Source organism: Saccopteryx leptura, chromosome 11 (genome assembly GCF_036850995.1).
Source record: "Saccopteryx leptura isolate mSacLep1 chromosome 11, mSacLep1_pri_phased_curated, whole genome shotgun sequence".
NCBI classification, from domain to species: domain Eukaryota; kingdom Metazoa; phylum Chordata; class Mammalia; order Chiroptera; family Emballonuridae; genus Saccopteryx; species Saccopteryx leptura.
The window spans coordinates 35,404,993-35,429,595 of record NC_089513.1 but is presented as its reverse complement, the minus strand read 5'-3'; the positions used below and the strand labels follow the sequence as shown (position 1 = coordinate 35,429,595).

Genomic DNA, 24,603 nt, shown 5'->3' with positions numbered 1-24,603 from the left:
GACTTGCACGACAGCAAGCAGAGTTGGCGAGCAAACACAAAGTGGGGAGAAATGAAAAAACTTCAACCCGTGGACCAGCTGATTGTCTGCTTCCCATCACATACCATACACTGCAGCGTGTTAGTATTGCTTTACTGACAATGTTTGGCTCTACGTATGCATGTGAGCAGTCTTTCTCACATCTAAAGAACGTTAAGACCGACCAACAATCACGTTTAACGGATGGAAGTCTCAACGCCTGCATGAAGCTTAACCTCACCACATATCAACCAGACTACAAAGCCATCAGCAAAACCATGCAGCACCAGAAGTCGCATTAATGGTAAGAAGTACTTTATTCGTCATTGGTTAGCAACAGCATAACAATGTTATTAAAAAGAATTCAGAGACTTATTGTACTTTAAACATGTTGGTCTGACATAAAATGCACACATTTACTTGTATTTAGTGTTAAACATATTGTATGGCTCTCACGGAATTACATTTTAGAATATGTGGTGTTCATGGTTCTCTCAGCCAAAAAGATTCCCGACTCCTGTCTTAATCGCTTCTTGTTATGCTTTCTTTTTAGTTGAAACACCTCCATTGCCATAAAAAAATACAAATATAGGGATTAACAACATTTTATTATTTAAGTTCATATGTAGCAGTCCCCAAAAATCTGCACTGACTCAGATCTATTTCCTAGTTAAAGTACTGATGAACTAAAAATAAAATGTGGGCTATCAACAACCATTGAGATTAATGATACTGATCTGCACTTTGTAATGAGATGAAGCTTCAGACCAGATGGGCTCCACTTACTAGTAGCAAGACATTGAATAGATTAACTTCCCTGAAACCTACCTTTCTCATCTATGAAGTGAGAACCGTACCTGAGACTTCACCAGTTGTTATAAGGAACAAATAATAGCAGATGCATGTAACACAGCCAGCTAGAATGATCACTGACTCGAAGTAGGTGACTAAAAATGGTAATTGCTAAAAATATGGAGTCCAGAATCCATCCTTTATGTGAATCCTATTCCTGTTTCCACTTACTCTCTGAAACAGGACACAAGCTGCTCTAACTACTGCACAGATTTTTTAATGGAAATCCAATGAGCTAATATGCTCAACTATAAATTATTAGATATGTCTATATTCAAGGCAAACATGTATTTTGGTATTGTCTTTGGAAAATGAATCCTTGGAAAACACACATTTCATCTTTAATGTCCTACTTTTAGCTCCAAAAAGCTCAAGAATTGGTATTAACAAAGTCCTAGGCAATTTCATTTGTGCAAGACCAAAGTGAACTCTTACTATAAACTTCAATTTCTTTCACACAAACAAAGACAGATGATGTAACATTTTTTTTTTTGAAAAGTTACAATAGGTAGAGATGGTCAATTAGTGCATATTTTACACTACAGTTCATTATCTGGTATACAAGCTTGCAAGTGGTAACTGGGGAGAATTCTGTAGCACTATGTGCTACTATGGAGCTTAGCCACTTAGGGTGAGATTGTTGCCAGAGGCTCATTGCTTCCCATACACATCAGTCATAGGAAAGAAGGACAAGCTTCCTTCTCATGACCTTTGAGATCTAGATGATCTAAGGTAGAATGTTACATTTTCAAAACTAAACTCTTTACCACACTTAATATGATAATGAGTAGGGATATGAGCCTTCAAAATGCCCAAGAACTAGACTGCCAGAAGCTATTTCCAAGGGCTACAGAATAGAATGTCTTAGGAGGATATTATTTTCTATTGAAAACTTGATTTCTGCTCCAAGCTTTCCCAGCCTAACATTAATGGGTGATTTGCTCAATCATCAGCCCGTCTGCCACTCGTAAGTTGGACAGCACTTCTACCCTAGCTGGCTCTCTCAGAGACAGTATTTTGAACTTTCTTGGTTGAATACAAAACACATTAGCTAACTAACCAAACAAACTGGAAGGAGGCATAACGCAAGGACCAAACCTGGCAGACTTTCACTTGGTGACTGTGAAAACACTCTTAAATGCTACGGGGCAGAGGGGAGGGTGACCCAGAGAGAGTGAAGGAGGTGGCTTCTTTAAAGTTTAAATATCTATTCGTCCACAAATATATCACTAGAAATGCACAACTTAGAAAGGAATGAACTGGAAGCCTAAATTCCTCCAACTCGAAATGCCCACAACCCCAGAAGGATCAAGTAAGGCATATAATTTGGGAAATTTTTAAATTTCTCTTATCCTGAATTCAGATTGGAGGTCTACTATAAATATACATTTCTCATATTCATTCATATTCTCTTCTCCTGTCCTCCTTCAGAAATAAAGTATCTGGGGGAGAGGAGGGGGGGGTTGCACAATTTAAAGTGAGAAGACCTAGGTTCAACCCAGCCACTTAATGGCCATCAGTGGAACCAAAGTGTGCTCACTTCTCAGTTTCCTTATCTGTAAAACAGAAAGGAACCATGAAATGCTGATTTCTGGGTGTGAGTGCACATACTTTGCTTTTGAAAGGCAGTGCAAACTGCAGAACAAAATTAAGGAAACAATGATGCAATAGCAATGCTCTTGAACTTGAGTAAATAACAAGTCTGGTTTTCTAAGACATCCAAAATTGTGACTGTGTCCAGCCTTAGATGATCAGATTAAAGTCTGACCCTCACACAGAAGCCCTCTATTATATACTTGCAGCAAGGCAGAACTTTCCCAAAGCAGACTAACGGCACAGCCAAGGCTCAACCATGCTTCCTAGATGGTTGGTTAAACACTGTTTCTGAGAAGGCGCTTTTGGAATGGGATTAACACTTAAGTTAATAGAATTTGAGTAAAGCAGATTGCCCTCCATAATGTGGGTGGGCCTCATCCAATCAGTTGAAGACCTTAAGAAAAAGATAGGTCCCCTGAGAAGGGAGGGGGCAGGACTCAGTCAACAGACTGCCTTCAGACTGGGATTGGAACTGCGTCTCCAGCCTGCAGATTTTTAACTTGCCAGCCTCAACAACTGCATGAACCAATTCTTTAAAATAGTCAATCAACCAACCAATCTCTCAATTTCCCCCTCCTGGTCTCTCTTTATATATTTCTATATATTATATGTATACATCCTATTGTTTCTATTTCTCTGGAAAAGGCTGACTAACACAGTAGGCTTCACCCTTTTTAATTTTCTGTAACAATAAACCATGAAAATTCATTTCATATTGTCCTTTGTTTCCACACCAATTGTTGATGTGACTGCTAGTCCTGTGGTCCACGACTGGAGGAAGCAGCACCCAGCTGTGATTCCTGCCTACCGACTATGTGGAGACACTGGTTTACTGCGGCAGGGAAGTCTCTGAGGGTATGAACAGCACATCTGTATATAAGAGCTTCTCTGCAGGCTTCTAAGAAATACTTTTGAAATAAAAAAGTGCTTGGGTAGCCATATTTTGGGGCAAAAAAAACTTATAAAACATACTAGCCTCAGTTAGTATTTTCTGTCACACAGTTGTATAGCTTAAACAAAACAGGTAGATGAACTGGATACCCTGTGGACTGAAATTTTCTTTGTAGATGATGGACTTGCCTGGACCTACAGGCAGGACTGCTGCCTAGAACCCCTGACCACACCCTCAGCATCCACCATGTACAGACTTGTGTCTCCTCAATCTCTCTCGCTCTTGAGCCAAGTCCACCTCGAGACTCTACTGGACAGTTTCTGAGGATGCCTCATAGGCATTACACATACACAAATCTCATTTCATTCTAGTTCTCTCTACATCTGATATTTACCAGCTGTTTCTCAACTTCCCAAATGAAAGTCACAATCCATCAAGTAATACAAACCGGGAATGCAGAAGTCATCTTCATCATTACCTCACAGGCCCACATCCACTCCACCTCTTGGTATTATTAGTCTTCCCTCCCAATATTTTGAATATTTCTTTGTTCCGATCCCTCCACTCCACCCCTGCTGGCTAGGTTCCAGCTCTCAACAACTTTCATCTCTGTACGGAACTACACCCTGGCTCTGGACTCTACTGTCCACACACCACACTGGTGCTGGGGTGACCACTCTAAAATGCAACCGAATCCTGTAATTATGGCCCTGGCTAAAATCCTCTCACCAGCTTCTCAGAGGTATTTGTATACCACTCAAAGTCCTCGGCAGAAATGACAATGTCCCTCAAAGTGCAGCAGCAGCCCTTCTCCCGAGTCCTCGTCGAGCCCACAGTCTCGCCTCCACCCCGACCTGCACTCATGGTTCTGTGGAACGTCCTTCCCATCTCCGTTTGGCAAGCTGCTGTGCTAGGCCCTGCGACAGAATGGTGAGTGACATAGTCGTCTTGGCCTCTTAGGGGTTCTAGTCAAGTGGCAGGGGTGAACAGAGTGTCATTTATTAAACAATCCCTCAAAGAAATAAGTAATTACAACTTGATAAATGTTGTATAGAAAAAGTGCTGAGTCAGGGGGGTCCGACCTTGTCGAAGGGCTAGGGTCCAGAGGAAGTCACTTTGACCTGAAAGATGGGCAGAGGTCTGGCTGCAGGAAATAAGAAGACTGGGGTGATGGGGATACAGAAGAGCAATGGGAAGAAAAGAAGCATAAGATACAGTGACCAGTAGGCAGGGCCTGTTGTACAGAGCCTTGTGGGTAGTAATGAGAACTTCCCTTGGATCTCCTTGAACCTCTTGACACCCCTTCTCTTTAAAACTACTAAATGCACTGTAAAGAGAAGGCAAGTTGATTGTAGCTCAACAATAGAGGGGGGGAAATAACAATAACAGGGAGGAAAACAGCAGTACATAGTACTAGATGCTAAGCACTTCCCAAATGCTTTCATGTTATTATTACCCTTACTGTGGCATAAAGAGATGAACAGTGCAGGAGGCAAGTGAGCACTGTATGTGGGCCCCGCAGTCTAGTCCTAGAGTTTGGTTAGTAGCCACCACGCTACGGCCACCAATTGGTTCCATCTCCAACCCTACCCCCTTCAGTGTTTTACATACCCCTGAATAGGTTTCTCTGAGCTCAAATTCATAAAACAACCAAACAAAAGAGAACTGAAACACTGGCAATTTTTTTCCTACAGAAAAGAAAATTTGATATTTCTCTTAAGTAAGAGCAATGGGAAGCCACTTCAGTTGGTTTCTTCAACATGGAAGTAACATGACGAGATGTGTTTTAAAATGGCTCCCAAGTGGAGAATGGGATGGGTGGGGCAGGCACTGGTGAACCTATTAGGACCCCACTATGATCCTCTGGGCATGTTGCTTCATGTGGCAGAATTTCCTTCTTTTTAAAGGCTGAATAATATTTCATTATATATACGAAATGTAGCTACCATTTTTCCTTTTCTTTCTCTCTCTCTCTTTTTTTCTTTTTTCTTTTTTTTCTTTAGCAGGAGAGACAGAGACAGACATGGAGAGAAATGAGAAGCATGAATTTGTACTTGTATCACTTTATTTATTTATTTTTCTATTTTTCCAAAATGAGAAGTGGGTAGGGAGACAGACAGACTCCTGCTTGAACCCAACTGGGATTCACCTGGCATGCCTACCAGGGGGCACTGTTCTGCCTATCAGGGTTGTTGCTTTGTTGCAACTGGAGCCATTCCAGTGCCTAAGGCGGAGGCCATGGAGCCATCCTCAGCGCCTGGGCCAACTTTGCTCCAATGGAGCTTTGGCTGTGGGAGAGGAAGAGAGAGATAGAGAGGAAGGAGAGGGGGAAGGGTGGAGAAGCATATGGGCACTTCTCCTGTGTGCCCTGGCGAGCAATTGAACCCGGGACTTCAACACACCAGGCCGATGCTCTACCACTGAGCCAACCAGCCAGGGCCTAGTTGATTGCTTCTCATATGTGCCTTGACTGGGGGGCTCCAGTGGAGCTGATGAGCTCTTGCTCAAGCCAGAGACCTTGGATGTAAGCCAGCAAACTTGGTGTGATGTCTATGATTCCAAACTCAAGCCAGCAACCCTGCACTCAAGCTGGATGAGCCCACTCTCAAGTCAGAGACCTTGGGATTTTGAACCTGGGACCTCAGTGTCCCAGGTCGAAGCTCTATCCACTGTGCCACCTCCTAGTCAGGCTCTACCATTTTCTTTATTTATTCATATATTGATGAACAATAAGGCTGTTTCCCCATCTTGCATATTGTGAATAGTACTTCAATTACTACTGGGGTGTTATTATCTCTTTGAGATCCTGATTTGAATTTTTTTTTTTTTTTTTTACAGAGATAGAGAGTCAGAGAGAGGTGTAGATAGGGACAGACAAGACAGGAACGCAGAGAGATGAGAAGCATCAATCATCAGTTTTTTGTTGTGACACCTTAGTTGTTCATTGATTGCTTTCTCATATGTGCCTTGACCACAGGCCTTCAGCAGACCGAGTAACCCCTTGCTCAAGCCAGTGACCTTGGGTCCAAGCTGGTGAGCTTTGCTCCATCCAGATGAGCCCGCGCTCAAGCTGGTGACCTCGGGGTCTCGAACCTGGGTCCTCGGCGTTCCAGTCCGACGCTCTATCCACTACGCCACTGCCTGGTCAGGCCTGATTTGAATTCTTTAAGAGAAATACCCAGAAGTGAGATTGCTGGGTCCTCTGGTAGATCTATTTTATTTTTTGAGGAATCTCCATACTGCTTTCCACAGTGGCTATATCATTTGGTATTCCCACCAACAATGTACAGGGTTCCAATTTCTCTACATCTTCACCAACACTTGTCTATTCTTTTTTGTTTTTGATAACAGTCATCCTAACAGGTGTGAGGTGATTTCTCATTGCAGTTTTGATTTTCATTTTTTCTGATAATGAGTGATATTGAGTATTGTTTCATGTATGTTTTGGACATTTGTATATCTTCTTTGGAGAAATGCTTAAGTCTTTAACCCATTTTTTTATTTAATTTTATTTTTTTTTAAAGAGACAGAGAGAGAATCAGAGAGAGGGATAGATAGGGACAGACAGACAGGAATGGAGAGAAATGAGAAGCATCAATCATCAGTTTTTTGTTGTGATGTCTTAGTTGTTCATTGATTGCTTTCTCATATGTGCCTTGTCCGCGGGCCCTCAGCAGACTGAATAACCCTTTGCTCAAGCCAGTGACCTTGGGTCCAAGCTGGTGAGCTTTTTCCTCAAACCAGATGAACCCGCGCTCAAGCTGATGACCTTGGGGTCTCGAACCTGGGTCCTCGGAATCCCAGTCCGACGCTCTAACCACTGCACCACCGCCTGGTCAGGCCTTTAGCCCATGTTAATTGGGTTGTAGGAGCTTTTTATATATTTTGGAAATTAAATCCTTTATCTAATATACAGTTTGCAAATATTTTATTATGTTCTCTAGGTTGCTTTTTCACTCTGTTGATGGTTTCCTTTGCTGTGCAGAAGTTTTTTTTTAATTTGATGTAGTTCCACTTACCTATTTTTGCCTTTGTGTGTTGTCTGTGCTTTTAAGTGTCTTATCTATAAAATCATTGACAAGACCATTGTCTAAAAGTTTTGCTCTGTTTTCTTCTAGGAGTTCAACAGTTTCAGCTCATATGGTTAGTTTTTAATCAAGGTCGGAGTGTGGATATCTAGTTTCTAATACTGTATGATAAAGAGACTATCCTTCCTCGTTGTGTATTCTAGGCTCCCTTGTCAAAGATCAATTAATTTTATATGCATGAGTTTATTTCTGGGCTCTATTCTGTCTCACTGATACATATATCTGTTTTTATGCAAGCACCATACTGTTTTAATTAGAGTGGCTTTGCAGTATATTTTGAAATCAGGACACATGATGCCTTAAGCTTTGTTCTTTCTTCTTGAGATTGATTTGGCTTTTCATAAAAGCTCTAAGAGTCCTTTGTGGCTCCATATGAATTTTTGAATTTTTTTTTGCAAGAGTACTCTTAAACCAAGCTAATTAAAAGAACACCAAACCAAACCTGTACTTCAAACAATCAATCTTTTACAGATTATATATTTTAGTAGAACATGTTACTGTTTGCCTAACATGTGTTTATATTATCTTCACAGGAAACAGTGGTTGCCACCTTGAGTGCTGTCTAGATCCATCTTAACAGTTAGATGTACACACAAGTGTCAGCAAGCCACCCACTCCCTGGCAACAAGCTGAGGGCCGCAGTCTGGGATATTCAAAGACACCTCCCACTCCCAGCTCTCCGGCCCAATCAATGCCTGCACACAGAGGCCGCTGCGGGTTCCCTTGCATCTCAAACACCGGAGCAGGGTAGTTTTTGCGATCACCCCCCAGATCACCCCCCAGGCACGCTGGCAGACTCCGGGTCCTTTCCTGCTATTTCTGCCCAGGCTCAGATCTCCAGGGGCCTGTGCGTCCCATCCTGTTCCGGTCTTCTCACATCCTGCCCTGGAGGAAGTCTTGGAAATGCCCAGCTTGGGAACTGATACTAATTCCACCTCTGCAATACATTTGCACAACTGTATTGCCTCCCCCATCCCACCTCCAGACACCATCTGTCAGACTTTTTCTTTGAATTTGATCTTTTTTTGGACCCATATATCCAACTGGACTTAGATTGGGTATAATCTTGTTGAAACCTGGTCCTACACTGCTGGCTTCCTCAATAAAATTATCAATAGTTACAACTAATCATCTGAAATAGGAAAACTGTTACTACTCACTAGTCTCAGTAAACAGCAATTTACTATACCTAGACATGCCTAATTATTTGAACAATTTTTTGGAAATTAAATTATATGGGTAAAATATTAGCTTAAGAATTTTTTTTTTGACGGAGACAGAGAGAGAGTCAGAGAGAGGGACAGATAGGGACAGATAGACAGGAAGGGGGAGAGATGAGAAGCATCAGTTCTTCATTGTGACACCTTAGTTGTTCACTGATTGCTTTCTCATATGTGCCTTGACTGCGGGCCTTCAGCAGATCAAGGGATCCCTTGCTCAAGCCAGTGACCTTTGGGCTCAAGCCAGCGACCACGGGGTCATTCATGTCTATAATCCCATGCTCAAGCCAGTGATCCTGTGCTCAAGCTGGTGAGCCCACACTCAAGCCGGCGACCTTGGGGTTTCGAACCTGGGTCCTCCTTGTCCCAGTCTGAAGCTTTATCCACTGTGCCACCACCTGGTCAAGCAAGCTTAAGAATTTTTGACACAAAAACCACTTTCAAAATAAAATAAAACACTACCACATGATAAAACACATGATTTCACTTACACATAAATTTGTAGTAATGAAGTGACAGGTCAGACAGCTAGTGAATAATCTATAGTAAGACAGTCTATAATTATAAGCAAACATAAAAAGTAAAATGTATGAGCAAATCAAATATATGCACAGAGTACTCTCTATTATTCAGGAATAGATTAATTATAAAATCATAGCATTTGTGAAAAGGTTAAAATGACTATAAATGAGTGAAGTGTCTATCTAGAAGGCCATTGTTAGGTACCCAGTATTACTGGGCAATTGCCTTTCATCTTATTATTGATATCTAAACCAACACTAACATTTGGCTATTTTTAAGAACTGATAATCAGAAATGGCATCTAATAATAAGATAATAGAACAAAAAATGATATGAAAGAAGATAAAGGATAAATTAATTCAATTTTAATCTATACTGAGTTCTGCTAGTAGACCAAAAAACAGAAAAAACCTTCCAGAAGTCTTCGTAATACAACCTTGATAAGACCATTCTAATTTATTCAAACTGGCAATTAGCATAGGAAATACTAGTTTATGGTTTAAATTTACTGAAATAAGCATATGCTTATTTGACTACTTTCAGGATGAAAAGTAACCGATACATTTCTGGCTGGGATTCACATTGCCAACTTGATGACGCTGACACTTGGAGCAACTGGCCTTGCCTTGGGTCTTGGAGCCAGGAGATGATGGCGCTACTGCCACAGGTAATCGGAGGGAGAGTCCAGCCAGGTAGAAGCAGGTCACCTGTGGTGAAGTGGTTGATCATCTCAACGGTCTAAGCACTGGATGTGCTTTCCACTAAGATTATAGTAAGTCTATTTTATACTACACTCTGGGCTGGTTTCATTTTAACTCTGACTTGTGTTCAAGTCAGTCAGTACCCACATAAATAGCCATGTTTATTAAAAGTTGACTACAATAGCAACATCAACATATTGCTTAATGTAAAACTAACTGAAAAAGAAAGATAGTAAGAAAGTATAGAACTTCAAGTGTAACAATTTGGGGGAACCCTCATAAAAATAAAATTACTGACCCTAACTGGCTCAGTTCTATCCTTCCAAACTCCCGATACAATGGGACCATCCTTTTATGAGAATTCTTTCAAGTATTCTGCAAATGTTTCATTAATAGAAAGCAAGTCCTCTTATAAAGAGACATGTGCTGTTAAAGGTAACCTGCTATATGAAAAACGTGTCTGAGCCCTGGTTGATGGTCCTTTGTTTCAGGTCATATTAAATATAAAATTCCAATACAATGAAAGGATTTGGGCTCTCCTTTAGTGGCAGGAGAACAAGTGTTTTATTGTTCTGCTTATTTTTTTTAGTGCATTAATATTATGACAATCAGAAAACTGATCAACTTATTACTTCTGGTTGTTTCAGATATTGAAAAGTAAAGGGATGTGGAATCATTGGATTTTGTGGAACTTAGTAGCATCTGATTCTAGAGCTTTTGTAAGGTTTCCAAAAACACAAAGTTAATATTACAAGAATATTTATAAAACAGAGTTGAACTGCAGGGGACATAAAACCTTGCAGAAGGCCCCCTGTCTGAGAAGCTCTCCCCACAAAAGGGAAGGAGGTTGTGACCAGGGTTAAAGAGAAGAGAGGGGACACGGTGTCCGCACCATCTCAATTCAATTCAGTCTCAGTCTCAGCTTTGTTTACACTCCATTTCTGTTTGGAAATGGAATATGGAGAAGTCTGACTATAAACTTGCCCTAGGAGAGCCAAGTTTGAAGCCTTAATTTATGGGAATATACATATATTGTGTCTCCAACTGCTAGCTGTGTGCAGACAATAATAAAAAAGAAGTGATTTTAAGACAGTGAAATATAAAAGAAATAGTTGAGAGAATAAAAGATAAAAGTTTAGTAACAAGAACATGAGAGACAGCAGACTAACAAAAGGCAACTCTGGCCTATGCAAAGCAATGTCCACCGAGGGAATGAGCGAGGAGCCCTTACTGCTCCAGCTGGCTGCTGCTGGAGGACACAGGAGCAAGAGGGAGCTCAGGTTCAGAGGGAATGAGCAGCCTGTCCCTGCTGAGCGAGGAGCCCTTACTGCTCCAGCTGGCTGCTGCGGAGGACACGGGAGCAAGAGGGAGCTCAGGTTCAGAGGGAATGAGCGGCCTGTCCCTGCTGAGCGAGGAGCCCTTACTGCTCCAGCTGGCTGCTGCTGGAGGACACGGGAGCAAGAGGGAGCTCAGGTTGAAAATAAGGAGACAAGAGAAATATTAAAAGGAACCAAATTTTGAAAAACAACATTTTCAAAGTTGACCTGAGAGAACTGTATTAATTAGGTAATAAAGTTTGGGTTAATATAAGAAGACTTCTTGAGAAAAAAAAAGGGGGGATTGTCCTTCTTTAGGAAGTGTTACAGGATGCAGAAAGCAATCAAAAAACAGCTACTTTAACTCAAAATCACAGAAAAATTCCAAATAGAAAATACGCATTATATGCAATGTACAAAAGTAGGAAAAGGAAGTAAGCACATATAATAGAGTTTGTAAGACAGCTCCTGTCCACAGACAAGTAATATTTAAGAGTACAACAAAATATGGAGCTTATGAGACACTTATCTTGGCCATCCACCCTGTCATGCCAGATAACAACCTCATCTGTTGAAAACTCTGTGGTATTCCATTGTATACCTAATACCTTAAGCCAGTGGTTCTCAAAGTGTGCGCCAGGGCGCACTGGTGCACCCTAGAAGATTTCCAGGTGTACCCTATGGTATTCCAGAGAAATATGTGCCTGTTGGGGACCAAAAAACCAACAGGGTTTTTGGAGTTTAGATTTTTTGGGGACAGAGGTGTGGGGAATTGGCTGTAAGCTGACAGTCTGCCCAACCCCCCACCTCACTTGCCTGATTAGGTTGCAAAAGGCTGTTAAGCTGTGGTGCTGGGTTGTTTACACTACCCCCCATGTTCCCTGGAAAGACTGGAGGCAAGTTTCTTCTATCCTTTGTTTGGTGTAAAGTTAAGATGATATGTATGGTGGGGGTTTTCTGTACTCAACACAATTAAGAGTAAAAAGAGAGGAATTCTTCAATGTATTGATGAGGAAATGAGAGTTTTTCTTTCAAATATACACCCAAACATTGAAGAACTTGCTAGGACACATCAGGCTCATGTTTCTCATAAACACAAGAATGAAAAAACTTAACACATTTGCACCAGGAGCTGCCGAGTTTACTAAATCTTACTAAGAATGTATCTATATATATATAAAGCTAATTTTTAGTTTTTTAAATTTTTTAACCCCTTTTTTTACAAATTCTGAAAAGCATAACTCAAAGAATGTAACATAAAAGTGTTTTTTAATGTCAGAATAAATTTAATTTTGTCATATTTATTTCATTTAATTACCATAAAGGCGTGCTTGGACTTTATATTTTTTCTTTAATATTTGACTTAATTATTATAACATATTTCTCAGAAATCTGTATATAGTGTGCCTACAATTATTTGTAAGATTTTAAATGTGCCCCGACTTCAAAAAGTTTGAGAACCACTGCCTTAAGCAATTCAGCAGTTTGGGCCTGTCACTGTCATGAATTCATTATCGGGAAGGCAGGATCTGGAAGTCTGGCATGGTGGGACTTCAGGTCCCTTTCTAATTCTGCAAATTCACTCTTGAATTCTAGACAATGGGATGAGTTCCAGCATAAGAATGAAACATGGGATGAGGCCTCTTGCTAATTTGAAAACTACTTTTGGAATCTGAAATTTCCTAAAACACAGAAATTCAAAATCTCTGCATTCAAAGTTGATTTTAATTTGCCTAGTTTAAACTTGTTTTGAAACTTTTGTAAAAAGACTCAAGGTAGTGCTCTAGAAATTATCCGAAGGATACAGTATGCCACTCAAAGAGAAGCAAGGGCCAAGGGCCAGGTTGTGCCTACAATTAACAATACCTCTCTTAGTTTTGGTTAGAATCTGTCTCAAGAAATTCTATTATTTTGAATGAATCAAGATTTGGTAATTAGAAGAAAATTATTGATATCTCACATTATCATAAGAGAAATGAAAAGTAGGTAATATCCAACATCAGCCTAGAAAGTCAACCAGAGCTCAATTTAAAAATTAATATTAAGTGCCCTGGCCGGTTGGCTCAGCGGTAGAGCGTCGGCCTGGGGTGCGAGGGACCCGGGTTCGATTCCCGGCCAGGGCACATAGGAGAAGCGCCCATTTGCTTCTCCACTCCCCCCCACCCTCCTTCCTCTCTGTCTCTCTCTTCCCCTCCCGCAGCCAAGGCTCCATTGGAGCAAAGATGGCCCAGGCGCTGGGGATGGCTCCTTGGCCTCTGCCCCAGGCGCTAGATGGCTCTGGTCATGGCAGAGCGACGCCCCGGAGGGGCAGAGCATCGCCCCCTGGTGGGCAGAGCGTCGCCCCTGGTGGGCGTGCCGGGTGGATCCCGGTCGGGCGCATGCGGGAGTCTGTCTGACTGTCTCTCCCCGTTTCCAGCTTCAGAAAAATACAAAAAAAAAAATATTAATATTAAGAAAATCCCCCTTTCCCACATTGTAAATATGTAATTTAACTGCTCACAAAAATTAGGGTATCAAGGAACTTGCAGATACTCCAATACTTTCAGCCTTTTGTATAGTGCATTTTCTCCAGTGAAATAAAAGTTAGTGTTGCATCTCATTTGCTTAATTGAACAACTTTGACTTGTCATTTGCTTTTCTGATGTTTTTATTTAATAAAAAAACCCCAAATACTTCTTTTTACTTCTTCATATTCATTTTGAAATATCCCTTAATTTTTGTGAGCAGTGTACTAACTCACGAGAGGCTATTTAAAAAATCATGTCTGCCCTGCCTGGTTGGCTCAGTGGTCGAGTGTCGGCCCAGCATGTGGATGCCCCAGGTGTGATTCCCGGGCAGGACACACAGGAGTGCAACCATCTGCTTCCCCACTCCTCCCTCTCTTCCTTTTATCTGTTCCTCTCTCTCCCTCCTGCAGCCATGGCTTGGTTGGAGCAAATAGGCCCTGGATGCAGAGGATGGCTCCATGGCTAAGCTCCATGGCTAAAATAGCTCAGTTGCTAAGCAACAGAGCAATGGCCCCAGATGGGCAGAGTATCACCCCATAGGGGGCTTGCTGGGTGAATCCTGGTTGGGGCACATGTGGGAGTCTGTTTCTCTATCTCCCTGCTTCTCACTTAAGAAAAAAATCAAGTCTATTTAAAGTATAAATAACTATTAATTGCCATTTATTTTTTAGGTTAATTAGGTACATTGGAAGAAATCTACATAAACACAAGTACCTATATTTCCTTGGTATTTACAAAAAATTTTGTCTGAGGACAAATATGTTTCAAAATTTAACATGTTTAGTCCAGTTTTCATAACATGTAGTTAAAATGTACAGAATTATTCAATTATCTAGGACTTTACCTGTAGTATTTTCAATTATTTGTTTTTCAAAGCTCATCAGAATTTTGGATTATATGGGAATAACTAGATCAAAAGAACAAATAGAAAATAGAACAGGTTTTGTTCTATACCTTTGCTCTCTGCAAGTCCACAGAATTAATCTTAACCACATTTTAAATGTTGGAAAGACTGAACTCCTCATGGTTCTTATAACTTCTCCATAAATGAGAAGTCCATTAAGTTTACCAGGACAGGAATATACGAAGTTTAACTACTCCCTTCAACTATAACTATATCTCTAAATAAGCTTTAAAAAAAACCCACCAGGTTTTTCTAATATTTATGGCTCACAGGCCAAAAGCATTTATTAAATAATTATAAATAATTACCTACAGCACAGTGGTTCCCAATCAGCTAGCCAAGAACTAAGAAGTAATGCAAGACATGTGAGAATTCTGTACATTAACATTTCCTACATACAAATATTTATTTCCAAAAATAGGTAGATGCTGTTGTTACTGGTAATCTAAAATTCAATAAAATATATAATATTATAAATGAACATAACATAGATACAAAATAAAACAAATATCTGCTGAATGAGGAAATAAAAAATTAATAAAATTTCAATTTATTAGGCTAACAAATCTTACCAGTTTCACCACCAGACAAACTTCTAGTCATTCTGCATTTCCTAATTAATAAATAAAAATGTGTCATGTGGGCTTTTTAACTGAAACACTGTTTAAAATGGGTCCTTGATTTTGAAAAGGTAAAGTACTGAAAACAAGACATGTTTTTAAAATCCAACCCTAAAACTTCAGTGAACTCTGAAAGGACATTTGCTCGAGTCAGGGAATGTGGAACACAGCATGAGAAATCTGAACATTCCTGGTCAACTGACATCATCACGACAGCTTTGGCGCCGCTCCAAGTGTCTGAAGCAGAACTGAGTCTTGTTTATGAAGTGGGAGAAGGAGACTCGGGCTTTCTGATTTACACCTTGGCAACAAGCGAAGATAGTTAAAAAAAATAAAGTAAAAAGGATCACTTTTTATGTATAGTAACTGCAAGTTTCAGCGAAGAAATAAGAAAAAGAAGAAAAAAAGTGATTTGAAAAGTTAAAAACGGCCTCCTGTACCCCCTCTGGAATGAGTCCTTCAGTCTTTCTTCCCTCTAAATATATACACACGGAGACATAAAAAAAAGTCTATTTATGAAAGTCATATAAACACTCTACAGTTTAGAAAATAAGAAGTAAAATAACCTATAACAGTTCAACCTCAACAGAACTGCTATTATAATATACTGATTAGGTTTTTTTGGCTGATAGTATGTTCTTGCCTCGGTCCCTAGAAAAATAGTCAGGGTCTTCTAAGATATTAAATGGGGACTCAAAGACATTTAAATGAAGTATAAGGAAGAACAGGCATTTCTATTCCAAGTTGTGGATGTCCATATTTCCAGGTCTAACACGCAGTCTAGCTGCTACTGATTCAAGCTAAAGACAAGACCCGTTTCCCTTCTCTCTAGGAAACTGAAAAAAGTTTTGAAATGCAGTTTTAAAAATAGCTTTACATGTCAAGTCAACTCTTGTAGGTTGTGGATCACTTTTTAAAGTTCTAATTCGGATGTTTGTCCCTCATTATTTAGCAAGCTATAAATTGTTTTCCTTTTTACTTCATGCAATAAAAAGATTACGTGAGTTATAAAAACATCAAAGTTCATATTGTAAAAACAAGCTGAGTGATGGCCTTCTGGTTTCAAAATACACGTGAAACCAACTGGTCAGGGTCTTCCATTTCTGTTCCACATTAAGTTTTATGGTCTATCGGGAATGTAAAGCATGACGTTTTAATAAAATTGCCATTTATTAGGTAAGTTTCTACTTTTTGATAAATGTACTATGTTTTTGAATGGTGTGTCTATTTTTATCTCCAAAGAGAGCAAACATTAGCAAAGTAGTTTCTGAGAAAGTTGACGTAAATATTTATCTAGGACACTATACCTTAAACTAATGTCTTAGTTCTTTGGTTAAACTTCTGGTTCTTCTGTCTTCTCAATTGCTAATTTGCATGGTGCACTGTTGTGTTTACATCATTAAAAAATTTAAAGTAATCAATGATACTATTTTAATGTAAGGAGAAAGTATTCTAGTTTTCATTCAACTGCATTAGCCAGAAAGGAACACCCATTCACCACATGAAATGTATCTGAGTGCCTTAGTCACATGTCCTTCTAGATCACAATTATATATTCACTTTCTTGGCTTGCCAATGGTTTTAAAAGGTTATTTTCAGATTTATTACTCACTAATCTGACTCAAGTTTATCAGTAGAGAAGACGTAGGTAAAACTACTGTTGCAAGCAAAAGAACAATAATTATAGCTCTTGGCCCTAATTTAACTCGGTTATAAACAATACATTAATAAAGGTGCAGACATTTCCCATGAAAAGCTGTAAAGTGTGGATTAAAGGGCCCGGACAACACAGGTTTCATACAATTCAAAAGAGTTCCTGAAGGCATATTTCATTTCATGGAGTTTAAGCAAGAGAAGTGTGGAGATAATTAAGTTCAAGGATGACCTTAAACATTCAATGTCCTGGAGACCTGGTTAATAAATATTCTAAGTAATATCTTAACAACATGAAAATGTAAGTGTTTCTAAAGCAGTAACTTCTTTTGTTCCCCCAGGCTTTTTACTTGAACAAAAACCATCACTAACACACAAGCAATTCTGCTTGCCACGACGCAACACCACAGTTGAAGTCTGACCGCCACCCTCCATTCAAATTCTCAGCACATTCTTTGAAAAGATGGATTAAAATATTAGTTTCCATGCCATAAAGAAATGCATGTGAAAAGGAATCTTTCTTCAGTGTAGGTACACAGCTGTTGATATGTGGATCCTTGGAATGATATGTGTCTGAAAAAAATGTTTTTCTGAGCAAATGCATTATTGTCTAAAATGCCCAAATTTTTATGGAAAAATAATATAAATGAAAATTATTAAAAAGTGCTTTGAGGGATAAAAACTCCAATGTTAAGGCGAAAAACAACAATCTCCTTTTCCTTCTCACGCTAAATCCCTCCTAGGCAGCCCCCAGATACCCTTATCAGAAAACAGGTAGTTACCAAGTTACAAAAGGACGGTATTACAAAAGTTCATTCAGCAGTCCCGGCTTCAAAAACTTTTAACATTTTCCCTGGGAAACAAGATTACAACTGGGAATTAAGTTGCCAGATCAGCACACAAAACTTTATGCAAAACATAATGATACTAAGAGAGCGCCAAGAATTCTACAGGCCGCTGGGAAAAATGCATCCCAGGCCAACCCTCCAGGGGGTGGTAGGAACTCCTCCTCTTGCGCCGCCATCTGGCTGTCCTCACTGCCAGCCCAGAGCCCGCTCTGCCACTGTCAGTCACTGCTGAAGGATTTGGGGGGTACACTTCATTAGGCAGGACTGGGGAGTGGCCTCAAAGTGAGCGATAGTTTCAGGAGATGAGGGACAGAACTGAGGGTTTGGGGACGGATGACAAGATGAATGGGAACATGGGGGAGGCTCTGTGTGGGGGGAGGAGGTGACATGGAGTAGAAAGCGGAATAGACAAGAGGCCGGATCCAGGGTCCAGGGTCCAGGATCCACCCTCTCTTTCCCCAGGACAGGATTTCAAAGACCTCTGTGATTCTGAGTGAAGGCAAGAATCTTCATGGGATGAAGGGATTTGAAGGATGGGGGTGGAAGAGGGAGAATTCCAGAATTTCTACAGAATAGAAGAACAAGTCCCTAACAGGGGCAAGGGGACAGAGGACTTCCCAACTACCTCCCTTCCGGAGCTGCTTATATTAAGTGGTATAAATTGAGAACAACAGAGTTGCTAAGAATATAAAGAACAAAATAAAAGTTTAATTAAATCTTTTTATTAATAAGAGACCAACTCACATTCAATTTTTCAACTATAAATTTCCATGCCCCAATCAGATAGATCATCTATTGCTTCAGACAGAGTACTGAGTTTTTAAGAGTCAGTGGTTACTATGGAAATAGAAGTTACAGTAATTTTCTATTTAGAATGAGAACCTATATGGACATCTTTTTTCCCTAAATTTTATTCCATTAATGTTAAATTATATTTTCAAGTATTCCCATATGAAGAAATCTGCAAAAATGCCTGACCTGTGGTGGCACAGTGGATAAAGCATTGACCTGGAATGCTGAGGTTGCCAGTTCGAAACCATGGGCTTGCCTGGTCAAGGCACATATGGGAGTTGATGCTTCCTGCTCCTCCCCATTTCTCTCTCTCTCTAAAAAAATGAATAAATAAAATCTAAATAAAAAAAGTGCAAAAAAGTTCTAATCAGATACTAATGAGATCAGAAGCATTTTTTTCCCCAACCCAATACCTTTTGAAAGCCTACTGTATGCAAAGCTTTTTTGTTTTTGTTTTTTTCAGTGTATGCGATACAACAGTGTTGGGTCAGAAAAGTCCTAAATGCTACTTTTATTTCTTAGTGACAGTAATGCCACATAAAAGAGGGATCTCCTTAACTTTTGGCTGGCCTTTGAGCACCACTCTTTATTTACATAATAGCTGTTTCATTCATGCACCGCCAACTTTTTTAACCTTAGTCTATCTCTAAGACTTAAAAGAATTTGTCACACTTTGTTAAGTTTTCAAGTAACTGACATAATGTATTGAATATCTTCTTTTGTTTACATTAGGATCTTCCTTTTAGGCTTTAATTTCTGAGTTACGTTGGATTTTACATCAAGTTTACCAATAGATGAAGGCGAAAATGGTTAATCGACTTGAAATCACACCACTTTGGCAGTGGATTCTAAGGTGCCTTCTGATTGGGAAATGATTCTATGCTGTTCTATGACTGTGTAAAAATCCTAGCCAGTGGAAGCTGAGTCTTTATGACTTAGAACTATTAGCAGGCCGGGGAGTAGCTCACCGAGGGAAGAAGGGGAAGTAGTGAAACTTGTGAGTGGAAAAAAGGAAGAGGAAGGGAGGAAGGGACTCTCAAAAGTAAAAAACAACAACAACTATTTGTCCTTGGAATGATAATACAGCCTTTTATTAATAAATTGACTAGTTAGGAATGCATGATTACAAATAAAAGATGTCCTACATAGTCTATGTTAAGAAATCGAGGAATGAATATTAATGAAGACATGAGTGACATATGTGACATGTAATCATCTTGATAATCTGAACTGACAAACTCACTGGCATTATACAGTTGGAGTGAACATGAAAGAATAACTTAGTGCCAGATGCTGGGTGTTTTCTGCGCCATACTCATGTTCTGTGTCCCCTATATTGAAATTTCTATTAGTGGTGAAAATATTATTTAACAATATAAGCAAAACAAAATTAGGGAAGGTTATATGACTTTCAAAGATTTTGTGTGCACTTCTAAATATTAATAGCTTAGTTTTAAAGTATGAAAAAATCATTAAATTATGAAGTTGCCAAGTTTATGGTAATTTTATTATATAAAGCATTCTATTTCAGTGCCTAAGAGTGCCTGGTATGCAGCACATCAGTTAATAAGTGTTGGTTATGTGACTGAATGAATGTTAAGACAAAGGAGAAATAGCTACGGCTAGAAGAATTGCAGTTTTTATCTAGGAAAGTCCAAAATTAACTATAATTGCCACTAGGTCTACCGCTACGTGAAACCTTGTATCTTTTCTATCTACAGTGTAAGTTTAAAGCTTTAATAACACATTGTAGCTAAGAGAGACAAGCTATAATTTCTCTCAAGCTTGTCCACAAAAGGAGGACCTACATTTTGATCATCCCGTAATGACACAGAAAAGACCTCAGTGAGAGCAGAGTCCAACTCACTGGTTAAACTTGACCCAGAGAGGTTAAGTGATTTACCTGAGGTCACACAGCTGGGCAGCACTTAGAATTCTATTCTTATGACCGCTTTCCAATATTTCACTAACAGTGTTTAAATAATGTTTTTTGAAGCGACCATAAGTCTTGGGCAAGATAAATGAAGAAGGAGTGACAAAAAAAAGCTATTGTATTTGCCTCAATGATAAATTTACCACAGAGATCATTGAATCAATGGAATGTTCAAATAAATTCCACAAACAAAACTGTCTTTATAGGCCATTAAAAGAATAAAAATTGGGAGTCAAGATGGAAGAAAAAAATTTTAAGACAAAATAGTCTAGTGTTCATTATTGATACTGAGGAACTCATGTGTAATTATGACATACTATTAATTCCTTTAAAAACAACTCTCCAAACAAGAAGCTTATGAAAAAGAACAGAATCATGCCTCCTAGTAGCATTCTTTTGGATAAATAAAAGTTTGTTAGTTTGCATATCTGGAATAAATTTTAGGTATGGCTGAATTTTAGATGGCCATTTGACCTGGATTTGTTTATGATAATTTGTCATAAACTTTAAGAAGTCAAGAACAGAGAGGAAAATGGTCATGTCTACAATCAATATTTCAGTCATTAACAATAGATGAAAAATTCAACAAACATGCAAACACATTAGAAATTTCTTATTTCATTATCATCTTTTAAAAAATAACGACAATTAAAAATTATGCTTTTATCCTGATACTTACAAATATGGGGGGAACTAAAGACTTTTTTCCTAGTATCTTGCCAAGTTTCTTTAAAATTCACAGAAAGGACAAAGACGAGTGTGTTAACACGTAGGAAAAAAAAGATACTGTATAAAAGCAATGGATATTTGGTTAGATATCTCTAACCAAACAGAAGGAATCAAAAAGTTATAAGCCTACAAAGTTGAATATGATTTAAGTCCACACAATCGTTGAAAAAAAGAACATGCAGAAGTACAGTGACTAGGAAAATTCCACACAAACTTATTATTAGAGAAGGCTTATTTTAGAAAATAAATGTGTCTGTAAGTGCTCTTTGTTGCCATGAGCAACGTTCTTACAACCACATTCGATTGCCCGAATCAGGTCATGATTACCTCTAAACAGACCTTGCCATTCTGGAAAAGCACTTTTTCTTTCATTCAGGATTTCTAAGGAAACAGCTTTCATCTTAGGCAACTAGACAGCTGGCTTCTTGGTTTGTTTTAAGGAGCAAAATGGGAAAAGAATGAATCACCACGAAGCAGGTCGGGTTAGCAATATTTTCCTATTTCAAAAAAGTTATGGTCTCCAAAAACATTTTCTTGAGAAAATGAGTAATTCAAAAGGCACTGATAATTATATGTCAGGGATTTTCAAATATGTTGAAGGACCATTCACCCAAGCTATGTTTCCTTTCTAAACTCTTACATATAAAGCTCTTTAACTTTGTAAATTCATAAAATAAAAACACCTAGGAGGAAAAGGAGTGAAATTATTCAAGTTCCACTGCTAAGTTTTCTGAGTTTTCCCACCACAAAGACAAGTAAATGTATTTTTTCTTGGCTCTTCTCTTATTAGAATCAAAATTTACCCCTTTCTTAATTTAATGACTAGATTGTTTATTTATCCCTCTGCTCCTCTGACCACTTATATTTGTTTAAGTTCCTCAAATACATAACAAGAACAAAGTTGACTATTATATCAATATAGATTCCCACCACCATCAGAGAATCTACTAGATATCAGACAGCATACAGATGCCTTATATATGTCTTTCAATTTTCAGTGTGCTATATGGTATTGTCCTGTCAATGTTATAAGAAATGGAGGCTCGCAGAATGAAGCCATTTGCCCCAGGCCACACAGCTAGTCAAGAGCAAAACCAGGATTTGAGAGATGGGGTGGTGAACACACAATACAATATACAGACGATGTATTATAGAACTGTACACCTGTATAATTTTATCAATGTCACCTCAGTCAAGTCCATAATAAGACCAGGATTTGACACCAGGTTTATCTGGCTAAGCCAAAAATCTCCTGTAAGGTGTGAAAACCGCCTCCTAAGAGAACCATCATTATGATGATATTTGAAGATCTAAGACTTCTAGTTTTGCTGGCTAACTCCTTTCCCCGTGCATTAACAATGGTCTCCATTACATGTATAATTTAGACATAAAAACCTCAATGGAGTTCTTGGTCCTGGCTGAGTGGCCCCAGCCGCCTCTGTAGCTCTGCCCCACGCCACTCTCCTCCTTCCTCTCTGAGCTCCAGGGACACAGACCCTCTCTGGATTCCTTCATGCACGAGCTCGCTCTGCCTTCACAGTCCTCTGCACACTCTGTTCCGGGCTGGCAACACTCTTTTCCCTACCTCGTTCAGGTTCCAGCTCACAGGTCATTTCCTCAAAAAAGTTCTTCCTGAACTCAACCTAAATGAGCTCTTCCTTTCCAACTCTCAAGACACCTTGCACTTTAGCTCAACATGTACCTGATTAGTGTCTCTTGTTCCTGGGCTGTGAGCTCCCAGTGACAGAGACTGACTTTATCTTGTTCAACCTTGCACGTCCAGGGTCCAGCACAGTGTCAACCGTGTGACCTGAAAGGATGCCAGGAAGAACCGTCACAGACCTGGGACAAGGAGGCCTGTGCCATCAGCTTCGCCAGCACCGATGCATGCCTGAATTAATGTTACCAACAATGGGAGTTTTCCCCCTGTATAAAACATTTCTATCCAAAATGTAAAAAAAAGAATTTCATCTAAGCCACAAGTCATAAATATTTCCTTATACTAAACACAACTATCTCCAGAACACTGTAATTTTAAATAATTTAAATGACCAAAGAAGATATAACTATCAATAACTTCTTTTAAGAAATACAGTAGGGCCCTGACCAGTTGGTTCAGGGGTAGAGTATTGGCGCAGAGCGTGGATGTACTGGGTTTGATCTCCGGTCAGAGCACACAGGAGAAGTGGCCATCTGCTTCTCCACCCCTCACCCTCTTGCTTCTCTCTTTCTCACTCTTCTCCTCCCGCAGCCATGGCTCTCTTGGTTCGAGCGAGTTGGCTTCGGGTGCTGAGGATGGCTCCTTGGCCTCCACCTCAGGTGCTAAAAAAATAAAATGGCTCAGTTGCCGAGCAATGGAGCAAGCGCCCCAGATGGACAGAGCATCGCCCCCTAGTGGGCTTGCCCGGTGGAACCTGGAGGGGGCGTAGAAAGAAAGACAGCACAACAGATATGGCCAAATTGTTGCGTCTGTCAAATGCATCATTCGGGGGGGGGGAGGGGGGACGGCACAATGACTACCATGACACTGTTACAACTCTAGACATTTCTAAGGCTCCTCTTTGGTAACAGACTTTAAAATCAATTTACTAACCAAACAGGAAGTCCTGCTTTTTCACTTTAGAGTGACAAGCCATTATCCCTTAGTTGGCACTGTCTCAATCCTCCCCTCTGTAGATACATGACAGACACCCTCAGCCTAGTTCCCACACTAAGCTTGAATGACACCTACCCCCACACAAGGGCCTTGTCTGGCCAGGAGCGTAGAGATATGCAGCAGAGTGTTCAGGTTCCGGCAGCCACAGAGGAAGGGTGCAGAGGAAACACTTTCAGAGAACACACCGGGAGTGTACATCCAAAAACCGGCCTTTGCAAGAATACAGATGGGATGTATGAACAGCCAAGTAGTGACCAGCAGGAACTGAGAACTGCCTGCAGAGGGCGCTGCTCAGTATAGGAAGTCAGGGGCAGCCTCTGAATTGGCCATAAGGTGCCTGACCTCCGTGGAAGGGGGAGGTCCTTTCCCACCTCAGGGTCACCATAAACTTCCTCCTCCCAAGATGGTGCTGCAAACTTAAGTTTTCCACTTCTCTGTTGTGTAGCACCTATGTTCTTTCCTAGGAGAACCACTTAACTCAGTACCTAGTTCAGAATGAAAGATTACCAGGGGTCACGGAGCAGGAGGGATGAGTAAATGGAGCACAAAATGAATGTTTGTGTCCCCTCAAAATTGCTATGTGGAAACCCAATCCCCAGTGTGATGGTATTGCGAAGTAGGATCTCTGAAAGGTGATTGGTTCATGATGAGGAAGCCTTTGGGAATGGGGACTTGTCCCCTTAGAAGAGATCCCAGAGAGCCCCCGTGCTCCTTTGGAGCTGTGAGGACACAGGGAGAAGATGGCCATCTGGGAGA

At 40.0% G+C, this 24,603-nt stretch overlaps 1 protein-coding gene and 1 non-coding gene across 3 annotated transcripts in view; one reads left to right on the top strand and one right to left on the bottom strand.

Moving 5' to 3' along the window:
• Positions 1-24,603, bottom strand: part of GAREM1 (GRB2 associated regulator of MAPK1 subtype 1) — a 200,502-nt gene that overhangs the window by 71,002 nt on the left and 104,897 nt on the right. The gene's annotated exons all lie outside the window — the stretch shown is intronic.
• TRNAP-GGG (transfer RNA proline (anticodon GGG)) lies at positions 13,253-13,328 on the top strand. Its single transcript has one exon. It is a non-coding gene; the product is annotated as a tRNA-Pro (tRNA).